The sequence below is a fragment of the Lontra canadensis genome, unplaced genomic scaffold, assembly GCF_010015895.1.
Source record: "Lontra canadensis isolate GAN:19392208 unplaced genomic scaffold, GSC_riverotter_1.0 scaffold104, whole genome shotgun sequence".
NCBI lineage: Eukaryota > Metazoa > Chordata > Mammalia > Carnivora > Mustelidae > Lontra > Lontra canadensis.
In genome coordinates this window covers 1,212,518-1,226,883 of record NW_022631098.1, presented here as the reverse complement: position 1 = coordinate 1,226,883, position 14,366 = coordinate 1,212,518, and positions in this window count along the sequence as shown.

Sequence of the window (14,366 nt, the reverse complement as noted above, 5' to 3'; positions counted from 1 at the left end):
TGACAAAAGGGTATATTAGGGTTTTCAGGGAAACAGAATCAATAGTGTGCGTGTGTGTGTGTGTATGTCTAAAGAGATTTGTTTTAAAGAATTCACCCATGCCATTATAGAGGCTATTAAGTCCCAAGATCCACAGTTGGCAAGCTGAGACTCAGCAGAGCTGATGTGGTGTTTTGGTCTAAAATGGGCAAGTTTGAGACACAGGAAGAACAGATGTCACATTTCAAGTCTGAAGGCAGAAAAAAACCCCAGTGTCCCAGCTGGAACATAGTCAGGCAGGATGAATTCTCTCTTTGTTGAGGGGTGGGGGTGGGGGGAAGGGTGAGCTGTCTGTTCTCTTCAGCCCCTCACCTGATTGGATGAGACCCACCTACATCAGGAAAGGCAATCTGCTTACTTAGTTAATCAATTTAAATGTTAACCTCATCCAAAACACCTTTACAGAAACATTCAGAATAATGTTTGACCCAATACCTGGGCATTCAGTGGTTCCAATTTGGCACCCGTACACTGCTTCTTAAGCCATCCTTAATCTCCAGGTGCAGATGATAGCAAGGTTATAATTCTGCCTAACATGATACAACAGTCCTGCATATGGGCGGAATATTAGGGACTGAATGTGTGTGTGTCCCTCAAATCCATACACTAAATCCCAGGTCTCCAGGGTGGCTGCATTTGAAAATGGGACTTCAAAGGAAGTGATTAAGTTAAGTGAGGTCCTACAGGTGGGGCCCTCATCCTGTAGGATTAGTGTCTTTAGAAGGAGCAGTCCTGGACTGCTGTCTTTTTTTTTTTTTTTTTAAAGATTTTATTTATTTATTTGACACAGAGAGAGAGATCACAAGTAGGCAGAGAGAGAGAGAGAGGAAGGGAAGCAGGCTCCCGGCTGAGCAGAGAGCCCGATGCGGGGCTTGATCCCAGGACCCTGGGATCATGACCTGAGCCAAAGGCAGAGGCTTTATCCCACTGAGCCACCCAGGTCCCCCCTGGACTGCTGTCTTGAGCACTCTCTCCCCCTGCGTACACACACCAAAGAAAGGCTGTAAGAGCACACAGCAGGAAGGTTACCTTCCCCGAGGTAGGAAGCAGCCCTTGCTAGAAGCCACAGAGGCCAAATCCTTGACCACAGATGGCCAGCCTCTGGAACTGTAAGAAAATAAATTTCTGTTTAAGCTACCTGGTCTGTGGTATTTTGTTATGGCAGCCTGAGCAGATGAAGACTCAGGGAAATTTGTGGACAGAGGAAATCTATTTCTTCAACTTTCTTGATATCAGAGATTGTTTTTTTAAAGATCACGTTCCCTGCCGGTTTTATGACACATTAGGAAATGATGAAAGTCATTACAGAACAGCAGTGAGGGATCGAGAAATCCTTTCTGAGCAAGTGTTGCCGTCTGTACTTTGAACAAAATAGTAAGTTACAAACACTTCTTGGGTAAATGAGTGAATCATTTGAAATGAATATTGAACATTTATAAATAAAGTAATTCACATAAAAGCATTAAAAGTTATCTTCAGGGGCGCTTGGGTGGCTCAGTGGGTTAAGCCTCTGCCTTCAGCTCAGGTCATGATCTCAGGGTCCTGGGATCGAGTCCCACATAGGGCTCTCTGCTCAGTGGGGAGCCTGCTTCCCCCTCTCTCTCTGCCTGCCTCTCTGCCTACTTGTGATCTCTGTCAAGTAAATAAAATCTTTTAAAAGAAAGTTATCTTCACATGGATATTTCTTACATTGCTCTAAATAAGGATACAGCAGAAATGACCTCAGTTGAATACCAGAAGAGGGGAGTTACATAATTTATCATTCATCTTTTCAGTGGAATCTTATGTGATAACCAGATATGATGATTACAAAACCCACTTGGAAAAATGGTTATCCTATATATTAAAGAATAACATAAAATGTATTCTACTATACTATACTTATTTAAAATTATGCATGCATATGGACAAGACCTCTCTATTTGCTTTATAGTGATTTAATATTAGCACTGCTTTTACAATAATGCTTAAAGGAATATTTATTTAATGACCAAAGGGCCCCTGAGCTGCCCAAGTCTGTCACACTGTACAGCCTGTCCTTTGTCATCTTTGCTGGGCTTATGGATCCTGATGCCTGATGGGTCAGACGGCGACCATCCATCAGAGAGAACTGGGCTTCCCATCCATCTGAGTCACACTTAGTGTTTGGTTACCTGTTTTTCTTTCTGTAAATCATCCTTATTAAGTAGTTTCTCTAAAGAGCACAGCTTTCCTTTTTCCCTTTGCGGAAGCACATGTTACCTTGAAGAAGAAGGGATGAAGATTAAAATGGTTAAGTTATCCAGCAGGGAGAAAACTTCAAAAAGTTGAACTGACATTTGGAATCATCATCCTTGTTGTTGGAGGAACAATAGTCGACTTTAGCATTAGATTATTGCTTCTTCATCTTTTTCTTTTTCTTTTTCAAATATTTTATTTATTTATTTGACACGGAGAGAAAGGGAGAGCACAAGCAGGGGGAGCAACAGAGGGATAGGGAACAACAAAGGGAGAAGGAGTAGCAGAGGGAGAGGGAGAAGCAGGCTCCTCACTGAGCAAGGAGCCTGATATGGGGCTTGATTGCAGAACCCTGGGATCATGACCTGAGCCAAAGGCAGACACTTAACGAACTGAGCCACCCAGGTGCCCCTAGATTATTGCTTCTTCACACACTATCCTTCCCTACTCAAGCAGTTTCATTTAAGTACTTCTAAATGGCTCAACACATTCTTTGAGTTTATAGACTGGAATATTTAAAAGGGCCTTACATACCTTTTATGGTCATTCCAGACCCTTCCTACATGACTTTTGTGACTATCTCACCCAGGAGGTGACTTGGCTCCTGACATTGGCTTCAGGCCACCAGGGCCACAGGGATCTGTGAGACAAAGTTTAGGACGTGTGCTTGTCTGACCGGACACGGGGCTGGGGTTGGAGGTTATGGAGGACAGGACTGGACAGGTAACATGAGCGCAGATGGTGTAGTGTGCTAAGTACACGTGAAGCTTAGAGTCTTTAATATTTGTTTTATGTCACCAGAAAATATTCCGTATGCCTAGCAAGGAGTCTGGAAAGTCCCCAAAGGAAAAGGACAAGAATTTTAGGGCTCAGCACTGCAAATTTTCATAATTTCCATAACATATTGGTCATTTTCATAGGTTTTTACCCCCCCCCTTTTTTTTTTTTTGCAAAATTTCCTAATTGGGAACAATCTCCTTCAGACAGTCTGACTTTTCTCTGTCTGACATTAAGAAGATGGGGAAGGGAATTCTCTGATATTGATGTTTCCTGGACATCTGGGGCACCATAGCTTGCTCACTCAGTTGAACTTTCTGAGCAGCCACCGAAGATCCCTGATAAATGGTCACCAGGTGCTAATAGAGGCCAGGAAACAATGGATAAAAATCCCCCTTTAGTGGAGCATGGATTTCATAGATAATGAAATTTAATCCTCAAAATGGGCTCAGTAGGTTGTCATTACTATCTACATTTTTCTAAAGAGGAAACCAAGGCTATGAGAGGTTAAGGGCCCTGCAGCAAGCTTGTGTAATTGGGAGAGCCAGGAATCTGTCCCCAGTCAGCCTGAACTGGGCAGGGGGGTGGGATGGGGGGTGGGGGGGTTCTTTCCTGCAGTTGGCATGCATGAGAGTTTCCCATGCCCGACATGGTGAAGACAGGTATATTTGGCCTTTCCCAAAGCAGCAAAAACAACAGACAAAGATCAAGGAGCTCAGGCCCCAGGGCAAGGAGCCCCACTGGAGCTGGGGACACAGCAGCGATGGGCATGACAGACAGGACTAGACTGCAGCGGGGTGGGCGAGATGCAGACAAAAAGCAAATGAACACATGTGTGTTTTGCCATCATGTGTATAGCGTGTATATATCATGTGTATGATATGTGATGGAATTTCAGGTAGTGATGAAGGCTTACTAAAAAATAAGGAAGGTACAGGGACATTCACAGACATGGTGGAGTGTTTTTAATGTGTGGTGGAAACAGAAGACCTCTCTAGGAAGGACATATCTGGGCAGAGGTCTGGATGGAGTATGAGACAGGCTATGAATTGCAGGGGCAGGGGGGAGGGCACCAGGTAGAAGGGATGAGGCTGTGAGGGGTAAACTAACTTCCCATGTTTAAGGACCAGCAATCAGGGGAGAGTTGCTTGAGAGCAGCGAGTGGGGATTTGGGGAGGACGGTGGAGGAGAAGGTTACAGCACCTTCCCTCTATCTTAGGCTTATCCTGACCCGTGCATTAGGAGCTTTGAGTTCTATTCTAAGTGTAAGGGGAATCCAAAACAGAGCTTTAAGCAGAAGAACTATGTTATTTATATCCTACAAAGGGATTTTCTAATGAAGGGATTTTTTTCATCAGAAGCCCTGACCGGTTCCAATTGGCTCCTTGCTAGATAACCGAGTTCTTTCCCAAAGTGCTTCCTAGAATAATCTGGAGGTGTCCAGTCTCAAAAGCTTTTTGAGGGTTTGATAGAAGGAAACATGACTAAAGAATTGAACAAGAAACTGCCTGAAGAGGAAAGTTTGAAGACCCTTTTTCCTGCTTTATTGTGACACAGTTGCCATATATCATTGTGAAAGTGTAAGGGATACATCGTGTTGATTTGATACACTTGTAAGGGCAAAATCTTAACCACTGCAGCCTTAGCGAACATCTCCATGGCATCATATAATTACTCTTTCTTTTTTGTGGTGAGAACATTGAAGATGTACCTCTTAGCAATTTGCAAGTAGATGACACAGTACTACTAACTCTAATGGCCAGGCTGTACACTAGCTCCCTAGAACTTGTTCATCTTTGAACTGGTATGTTCTACCCTTTGTCCAGTATCCCTCTGTTTCCCTCCCTTCCTGGCTGCCGGTAGCCACCTCTCGGTTCTGTCTCTATGACTTTGTTTTTTTTAGACTCCACATAGAAGTGATGCCATATGGTGCTTTTTTTCTCTGTCTGACTTACTTCATTGGCATAATCTACCCAAGGTCCACTTACTTATATGGTTGCAAATGGCAGGATTTCCTTGTTTCTTGTGTCTCTTGTCATACCACATCTTTATCCATTCATGCACTGATGGACATGTCAATTGTTTCTGCAAATGTCTGCGAATAACCTTGCGAAGGCTTTATGTGTTTATTTCCCAATGAAAATGGAAGGAGGTTTCTGCAGGAGCAGCTGTGGACAGGCACGAAAGGGAGGCCAGAATGCGTGTGGGTTTGGCCCGGTGGTAGGACTCTTTGGAGAGAAAGCTCCAGGTAGATGCTACTGAAGCTCTTGTAGCAAAGGTCTCTGAGACATGGGGTTGTAAGCTGTGCTTCTGCCCAAACGGGCAGCCTTGGCACCTAGCTCTGGAGAACTTGGTGAACACAAGTGTGGACACTCTTAGGGCACTCTCCAGAGGGTGGAGGCATTGCCAGACTTGGATGGGGCAATTTCTGATGACGATGACGATGATTCATGTGCTCTCACCTGAGGCCAGCAGGTGGGTGAGACCTGGAAACTTTTAAGCACAAGTCAGATATAGCCTGCTTTCCACTTTAATTGTAAGGTGAGATGCTTGCTAAATAAGACCTCTATAGGCAGGGTGTTAGGGAGGAGCCAGGCCACAGAGCTGCGTTAGACAGCCACACCAGTTTTAAGAGCTATCCCAATGGCAGAAACTGGAAAACGTGGAAGCAGAAAAACCTTCCCTAGAACCAAGGAAATCAGGCGTGTATGATGGGCTACGTTATGATGTGGTATACCAAATATAATGGCATATTTTACTTGCATCACTTGTAACAAAAGCTTTGGAGTCAAAGAGACCCAAGTTTGTCTCTTTGCTCTTCAATGGCCGTAAGTTACTGGAGGATTTGGTTAAGCTCCCTGCACCTCGATTTCCTTTTTGGTAAACTGAGATAATAACAATTGATTGAGCGTCAGAAGAGAGAATTCTTGTAAAGCACTTAGCATACTAAATGGCACGCAGTAAGGGCCCTAGACTGTTGTGATTCATAACAAGAAATATTATGTGTGGTCTCTGTTTCCGGCACAGAGCACCTAAAACCTTTGGCATTTCCTAAGTAATGAGAGCAATAAAGATGTCTTTTGTTATGTTAATTAGGGGACTTTTGGACACACACCCCCCCTTAAGGGTAGGGCTGGTTGTCAGAAAAACCAACCACATGATTAGAGGGTTGGAACTTCCTGCCTCACCCCTCCTTCTGACCTCCAGATGGAGCGGGGGAAGCTTGAATCCATTGATTTAACCAATCGTAGGTAAGTAATGAAGGCTCGGTAAAAACTCCAAAGGGCTTGGTTGGGAGAGCTTTTGGGTGGATGAGCTCGCAGAACTTTGGAGGGAAGTGGTATACCTGGGGATTCTCCTTTCTCCGTACCCTGCTGTATGCCTCTTACCTCTGACTGCTTCTGAGATAACAGCCTTTCAGTATAAACTGGTGGCTGAGTGTTGAAGTAGAATGTTTCTCCGAGTTCTGTGAGCTGCTCTAGCAAGATAAATGAACCCAAGGAGGGGAGGGTGAGAACCTCTGACACTCAGCCAGTCTGCCATGTAACAGCCTAGACCAGCGGCTGGCCTCTGCAGTCCGGGGTGGGGGTTGTGGGAACCCCCAATCTACAGCCACGTGGTCAGAAGCCGGGGGGCGGGGTGGGCTTGGAACTGGTGTCTGAAGTGGTGGAGTGAGCCCTTCACCTGAGGAACCGGCCGCTCTCTTTGCAGGTGGATAATGTCAGAACGACTGAATTCTCCTGGAACGCCCTTCTGGTGTCCCAGCATCGTCCGTTGGCATGATGGACACCTCGTCGCCCCCTCCTCGTCCCCGCCCCCACACTGGAATCCGGTCCAGGACCCAAAAGAGGTAAAAAATGATAATTATCGTATTTTGTTTCTGTGGAGCAGACAAGTAAAGTTTTACTAAATACCAAATCATGATTTAGAAAGGACATGAACATTTGTGGAAGGCTAGCTAGGCTGGGGAGGGATCTATTAACCTCATAATACAAATAATCGCTGAGAAGGTGCGAGTAGTTTGCTGTGACTAAAGCAGGATGTAGATGGGTGAAGAAAAAAGGCATAATTGGTAGTGGCAAAAGGTGAAGTGTTGTCATGGATATAAAATGGGGAACAGATTTGTGGTGTTTAAAAAAAAAGCCTCAATTTTTGCAAGATAAGCATTTTCATGCGTCTAGGACTAGGAATTTTAAAAATGTACAGAACTTTCTACTTCCTTCCCCAGACCAGGCTTTGTTGGAATAGGTCTAGTCACCCCTGCTCTTTTGTACTGACCACACACATACCTCTTCTCCTTCCTCTCGCTCATTTTGGGCTTTGGTGTGTATTGCTTGGAGCAAGAGTGAGACTGTCTGAGGTCAGTGCCTTGGAAATTTGAAACTGTCCTGAGATTAGTAGGATTGGCTCCTGGGTTGTTGCAGTGGCTTTCCTCAAGCTTTTCTGTCAGGTCTTTTTTTCTGGGGATGGTTATCTGGAGGAGGTTGAGGCTCCGGAAGAACACAGTGAGTCCTGGCCGAGGCCAGCTGCGTTTTTGTACTCATAATTGCCACAAATAGAACCTGAGAAACTTCCTCTATTCCCTCACACTTCAAGCTCCTTATCTGTAGGAAGACACGGATAGAACACCTCCTGTAGGAGAGTGGTTTTCATTTAGGTCTTATCAGATTGACAGCGCGCTGGAGTGAACGGCAGGGAGAGAGGAAGGACTGGAGAGCGGGCAATATTGTGATGCCAAGATCATGGATGTATTTCACGGGCCTCCCGGGGTAGGGGTATCCTTTGTGACCGATGGTGAACATAGCATCTTACTCCTTAGATGCCAGCCGTGGCCCTGGCAGCCCAGAGATGCTCTATGGCAGAGCGCCAACTTCGTCTGTCTCTTTAACAAGCCTGACCCAAATGTGGCATCAAGGGCTCTGTGTGAAACTGACCAAGAGTCATTTCTCCATAGTGGAAAGTCATGTATCTTCCTCCGTCACGTTAATGACTGCATTTGATGCGTGAGTTGGTGCGTAAATGTTGCAATTCTGGGACGGGAACCAGCTCCCAGGCTTAAGGAGCTTACAGAACAAAAATGAGGGCAAACACAAAGGCAAGAGAGAGGCATCACCAATTCAAGCCTGGGACCGGAAAGCTTCATTGTCATCTGTGCAGCGAGTTCCGTTGCTACGGGCAGGTAGGTTTGCCAGAGCGCAAGGATGAGCGTGGTGCCCAAGGAGCTGAGGGTCATTTTCTATGAGCCAGATGGGAGTCTGTGATACGGTCTCCCCTGACTGCAGAAGCTACGGGCTTGCAATGTTCTTGAGCTACAGAAGCATCTCCTCGTTTCTATGTACAATTAATTACACACCACCAGCTTATTGTTTGCTATAAATAGCCACAGATTTGTCTTCATTTACATTTTGGAAGGCTTACTATGCCCAGCAAGGCCTCATTTTTCATCACAGCGTGTGTTGGAGAGATCTCTAAGGGAGATGTGGCAAAATCCTGGCGGGTCTCTGGCATTTTGAAACAGTAACTCTGGATTTTCCAGGCTTTCCTGTATTGTAATCATTAGGAATCTCTTTTATTTCTTACCTCCATCAAGCATACCATGTTTTGAAAATCGTGTGTATGAAAAGCTGTATGCATGAAGTAAAATTTCTTCCCATTTTAGTTAATAACAGCAGCCATAATTCACAAGTTCTGATCAGTGATTAAAATTATCTCTAAGAAAGAAAATAAGAGCTATGTTTTAGTTAGGGTTTTGTTGACATTTTAGAGACATGAAGTGTAATTTCCATGAATTATTCATTAAACATACTGAAAAACAGCTCTCCAGCTTTTATTAATGCCTTCCTGGTCCCACTAGGAGTCCAGGAACCCTAGACTATCTGCAACTCTGAATTACCAGTGTTCTAGTATCACATAGCTATTATATGATTACTAATTATTAATGTTAATTACACTTATAATTTATACTTTTATACAAAATTTTCTTGATTTATTTAAGACATCAGAATAACTCCTTCAGGTAATTATTTTGTTCCCGTAATAGGAAGAAACTGGGAGTCAGAGACTACAATTGACTCGAGCAATAGCACTTAGCTTTTCTGACACTGCAGCTCCAGAGTCAGGTTCAAGGCTCTCTCTTCAAACATTTTGCTCATGTACATTCTAAAAGTTTTGAACAGCTCTGTAACCCTTCATGCACGAAGTGGTTCTATTAAATTAAAACAGATATATAAAACTTTTCATCACAAGTTTCAGGAGTTACAATTGAAAAGTTCCCAGCATATTGTAAATGTTTCCATTTTAGCTAGAAAGCCATTACATCGGTCTTCTGAATGCATCTGATAGTATATGGTGATTGTGATCACTATCCGTTTACAAAACACCTGGACAAGCTCTTTTTTAATAATCACAAATTATGGGGATGCCTGGGTGGCTCAGTTGGTTAAGCATCTACCTTTGGCTCAGGTCATGATCCCAGGGTCCTGGGATCAAACCCCACTTCAGGTTCCCTGCTCAGGAGGGAGCCTGATTCTCTTCTGCCTGCTATTCCCCCTGCATGTACGCTCTCTCTCTGACAAAAAGATAAACAAAATCTTTTTAAAAAATCACAAATTATACATCATTCTTTCTTTTAATTTTTTAAAAAGATTTTATTTATTTATTTGACACATAGAGAGAGATCACCGGTAGGCAGAGAGGCAGGCAGAGAGGCAGGCAGAGAGAGAGGGGGAAGCAGGCTCTCTGCTGAGCAGAGAGCCCCATATGGGACTCGATCCCAGGACCCTGAGACCATGACCTGAGCTGAAAGCAGAGGCTTAACCCACTGAGCCACCCAGGCACCCAACATATCATTCTTTCTTTTTTTTTAAGACTTGTGTTTTTCTTCCATTTACCCATAGAATTTTTTTAATTTAATTTTATTTTTTCAGTGTTCCAAGATTCATTGATTATGCACCATACCCAGTGCTCCATGCAATACGTGCCCTCCTTAGTACCCACCACCAGGCTCACCCAACCCCCCACCCCCACCCCTCCAAAACCCTCAGTTTGTTTCTCAGAGTCCACAGTCTCTCATGGTTTGTCTCCCCCTCCGATTTCCCCCAACTCCCTTCTCCTCTCCGTCTCCCCTTGTCCTCCGTGTTATTCCTTATGCTCCACAAGTAAGTGAAACCATATGGTAGTTGACTCTCTCTGCTTGACTTATTTCACTCAGCATCATCTCCTCCAGTCCCATCCATGTTGATTCAAAAGTTGGGTATTCATCCTTTCTGATGGAAGCAAAGTACTCCGTTGTGTATATGGACCATATCTTCTTTATCCATTCATCTGTTGAAGGACATCTTGGCTCTTTCCACAGTTTGGCAATTGTGGCCATTGCTGAACATTAGGGTATATGTTGCCCTTCTTTTCAGTGCATCTGTATCTTTGGGGTAAATACCCAGTATTACAATTGCAGGGTCATAGGGAAGCTCTATTTTTAATTTCTTGAGAAATCTCCACACTGTTCTCCAAAGTGGCTGCACCAACTTACATTCCTACCAACAGTATAAGAGGGTTCCCCTTTCTCCACATCCTCTCCAACACTTGTTGTTTCTTGTCTTGTTAATTTTGGCCATTCTGACTGGTGTAAGTTGGTATCTCAATGTGGTTTTGATTTGAATTTCCCTGATGGATAATGATGATGAACATTTTTTCATTTATCTGTTAGCCATTTGTATGTCTTCTTTGAAGAAATGTCTGTTCATGTCTTTTGCTCATTTTTTGATGAGATTATCGGTTTTTTGGGTGTTGAGTTTAAGGAGTTCTTTATAGATCTTGGATATCAACCCTTTGTCTATAGTGTCATTTGTGAATATCTTCTCCCATTCCTTGGGTTGCCTCTTTGTTTTGTTGACTGTTTCCTTTGCTGTGCAGAAGCTTTTTATCCTGATGAAATCCCAAAGGTCATCTTCGCTTTTGTTTCCTTTGCCTTTGGAGACATGCCTTGAAAGAAGTTTCTGTGGCCAATGTCAAAGAGGTTACTGCCTATGTTTTTCCTCTAGGATTTTAATAGATTCCTGCCTCACATTGAGTTTTTTTTTTTAATCTATTTTGAGTTTATCTTTGTGTGTGATGTAAGAGAATGGTTGAGTTTCATTCTTCTACACATAGCTGTCCAATTTGCCCAGCACCATTTATTGAAGAGACTGTCTTTTTCCCACTGTATATTTTTTCCTGCTTTGCTCCAGATTATTTGATCATAGAGTTGCAGGTCCATATCTGGGCTCTCTACTCTGTTCCACTTGTCTATGTGTCTGTTTTTGTGCCAGTACCATGCTGTCTTGGTGATCACAGCTTTGTAGTAAAGCTTGAAATCAGGCAACGTGATGCTCCCATTTTGTTTTTCTTTTTCAACATTTCCTTAGCAATTCAGGGTCTCTTCTGGTTCCATACATTTTAGGATTGTTTGTTCCAGCACTTTGAAAAATGCTGGTGGAATTTTGATCGGAATGGCATTGAAAGTGTAGATTGCTGTTGGCAGTATAGACATTTTAATAATGTTTATTCTTCCAATCCATGAGCATGGAGTGCTTTTCCATCTTTTTGTGTCTTCTTCAATTTCTTTCATGAGTGTTCTGTAGTTCCTCGAGTACAGATCCCTCTTTGGTTTGGTTCATTCCCAGGTATCTTATAGTTTTTGGTGCTATAGTAAATGGAATCGATTCTCTCATTTCCCTTTCTATATTTTCATTGTTAGTGTATAAGAAAGCAACTGATTTCTGTACATTGATTTTGTATCCTACCACATCACTGAATTGCTGTATGAGTTCTAGTAGTTTGGGGGTGGAGTCTTGGGTTTTCCACATAAAGTATCATTTCATATGCGAAGAGAGAGAGATTGACTTCTTTGCCAGTTTGAATACATTTTATTTCTTTTTGTTGTCTGATTGCTATTGCCAGTAGAACTTCTAGTATATGTTGAACAACAGTGGTGAGAGTGGGCATCCTTGTCGTGTTCCTAATCTCAAAGGGAAGGCTGTCAGTTTTTCCCCATTGAGAATAATATTCGTTGTGGGGTTTTCATAGACAGATTTTATGAAGTTGAAGAATGTTCCCTCTATCCCTATATTTTGAAGAGTTTTAATCAGGAATGGATGCTATATCTTATCAAATGCTTTTTCTTCATCAATTGAAAGGACCATGTGGTTCTTCTCTCTTCTCTACTGATAAGTTCTATCACATTGATTGACTTGTGAATGTTGAACCACCCTTGCATCCCATGGATAAATTCCACCTGGTCCTGGTAGATAATCTTTTTAATGTACTGTTGGATCCTCTTAGCTAGGATCTTGTTGAGAATCTTGGCATTCATATTCATCAGGGATATTGGTCTGAAATTCTCCTTTTTGAAGGGGTCTTTGCCTGGTTTGGGGATCAGGGTAATGCTGCCCTCTATGAAGGCAGACTTCATAGAAACAGTCTGTAAGTTTTCCTTCTGTTTCTATTTTTTGAAAGAGCTTCAGGAGAATAGGTGTTATTTCTTCTTTGAATGTTTGCTAGAATTCTCCAGGGAATCTGTCAGGTCCTGGACTTTTGTTTTTTGGGAGGGTTTTGATCACTGCTTCAATCTCATTACTAGATATTGGTCTATTCAGGTTGTCAATTTCTTCCTGTTTCAGTCTAAGAAGTTTATAGGTTTCCAGGAATGCATCCATTTCTTCTATGTTGATTAACTTATTGGCATATAGCTGTTAATAATAATTTCTGATATTTTTTTCTATTTCCTTAGTGTTAGTCATGTTGTCTCTCCTTTTATTCATATTCATTAATTTGGGTCCTCTCTCTTTTCTTTTGGATTAGTTTGGCCAGTGGTTTATCAATATTATTAATTCTTTCAAAGAGCCAGCTCCTGTTTTCGTTGATGTGTTCTATTGTATCTCTAGTTTCTAACTCATTGATCTCTAATCTTAATTATTTCCCTTCTTGTGCATGGGATAGGCTTAATTTGTTGTTGATTTTCCAATTCCTTAAGGTGTAAAGAGACTTGGTGTATTTGGAATTTTTAAATTTTTTTGAGTGAGGCTTGGATGGCTATGTATTTCCCCCTTAGGACCACCTTTGCCGTATCCCATAGGTTTTGGACTGAAGTGTCTTCCTTCTCATGTTTTCCATGAATTCAGTTCTTCTTTGATTTCCTGGTTGATCCAAACATTCTTGAGCAGGATATTCTTTAGCTTCCAATGTGTGTTTTCCTTCCAAACTTTTTCTTATGGTTGAGCTCCAGTTTCAAAGCATTGTGACCTAAGAATATGCAGGGAATAATCTCAATCGTTTGGTATCAGTTGAGCCCTGATTTGTGACCCAGTATGTGGTCTATTCTGGAGAAAGTTCCATGTGCACTCGAGAAGAATGAGTATTCTGTTGTTTTAGGGTGGAACGTTCTGTATATATATGGGGGTATAAATATTTATGATTGTTAGATCTTCTCTGTGGATAAGCCCTTTAAGAATGATGTAGTGTCCTTCTGTATCTCTGACTACAGTCTTTAGCTTAAAATCTAATTTATCTAATATGAGAATCGCTATACCAGTTTTCTTTTGGCATGTCGTTGGCATGAAAGATGTTTCTCCATCCCTTCACTTTCAGTCTGGATGTATCTTTAGGTTCCAGATTTGTCCCTTGTAGACTGCATATGAATGGGTCCTGTCATTGTATCCAGTCATCAACCCTGTGCCATTTTATGGGAGCATTTAGACCATTCACATTGAGGGTGATTATTGAAAGATAAGTTATTGACATCATATTGCCTGTGAAGTCCTTGTTTCTATAGATTGTCTCTGTAAATTTGTGTTCTGTGTCACTCTTGGGTTCTTTCTTCCTTTATAGAAACCCCCTTAATATTTCTTGTAGTGCCAGCTTGGTGGTTACATACTCTTTCAAACTTTGCCGGTCTTGAAAGCTCTTTATCTCTCCATGCATTTTGAATGTCAGCCTTGCTGGATAAAGTATTCTTGGCTGCATGTTCTTCTCATTTAGTGTCCTGGATATGTCTTGCCAGTCCTTTTTGGCTTGCCAGGTTTCTATGGACAGGTCTGTTGTTACTCTGATGGACCTTCCTCTGTACATAAGGAATCTCTTACCCCTAGCTTCCCTTAGGAACTCTAGTCCAAAATTATGATTTGTGAATTTCACAATTAAGTGTCTGGAGGTCTTTCTAGATTCATTGATCTTGTGGGGTGTCCCTTCTGCCTCTTGGACACAAATACTTGTTCTATTCCCCAGACTAGGAAAATTTTCATCTAGAATTTATTCAGCTATATCTTCTAGTCTCCACACCCTTAGGGTTCTCAGTAATT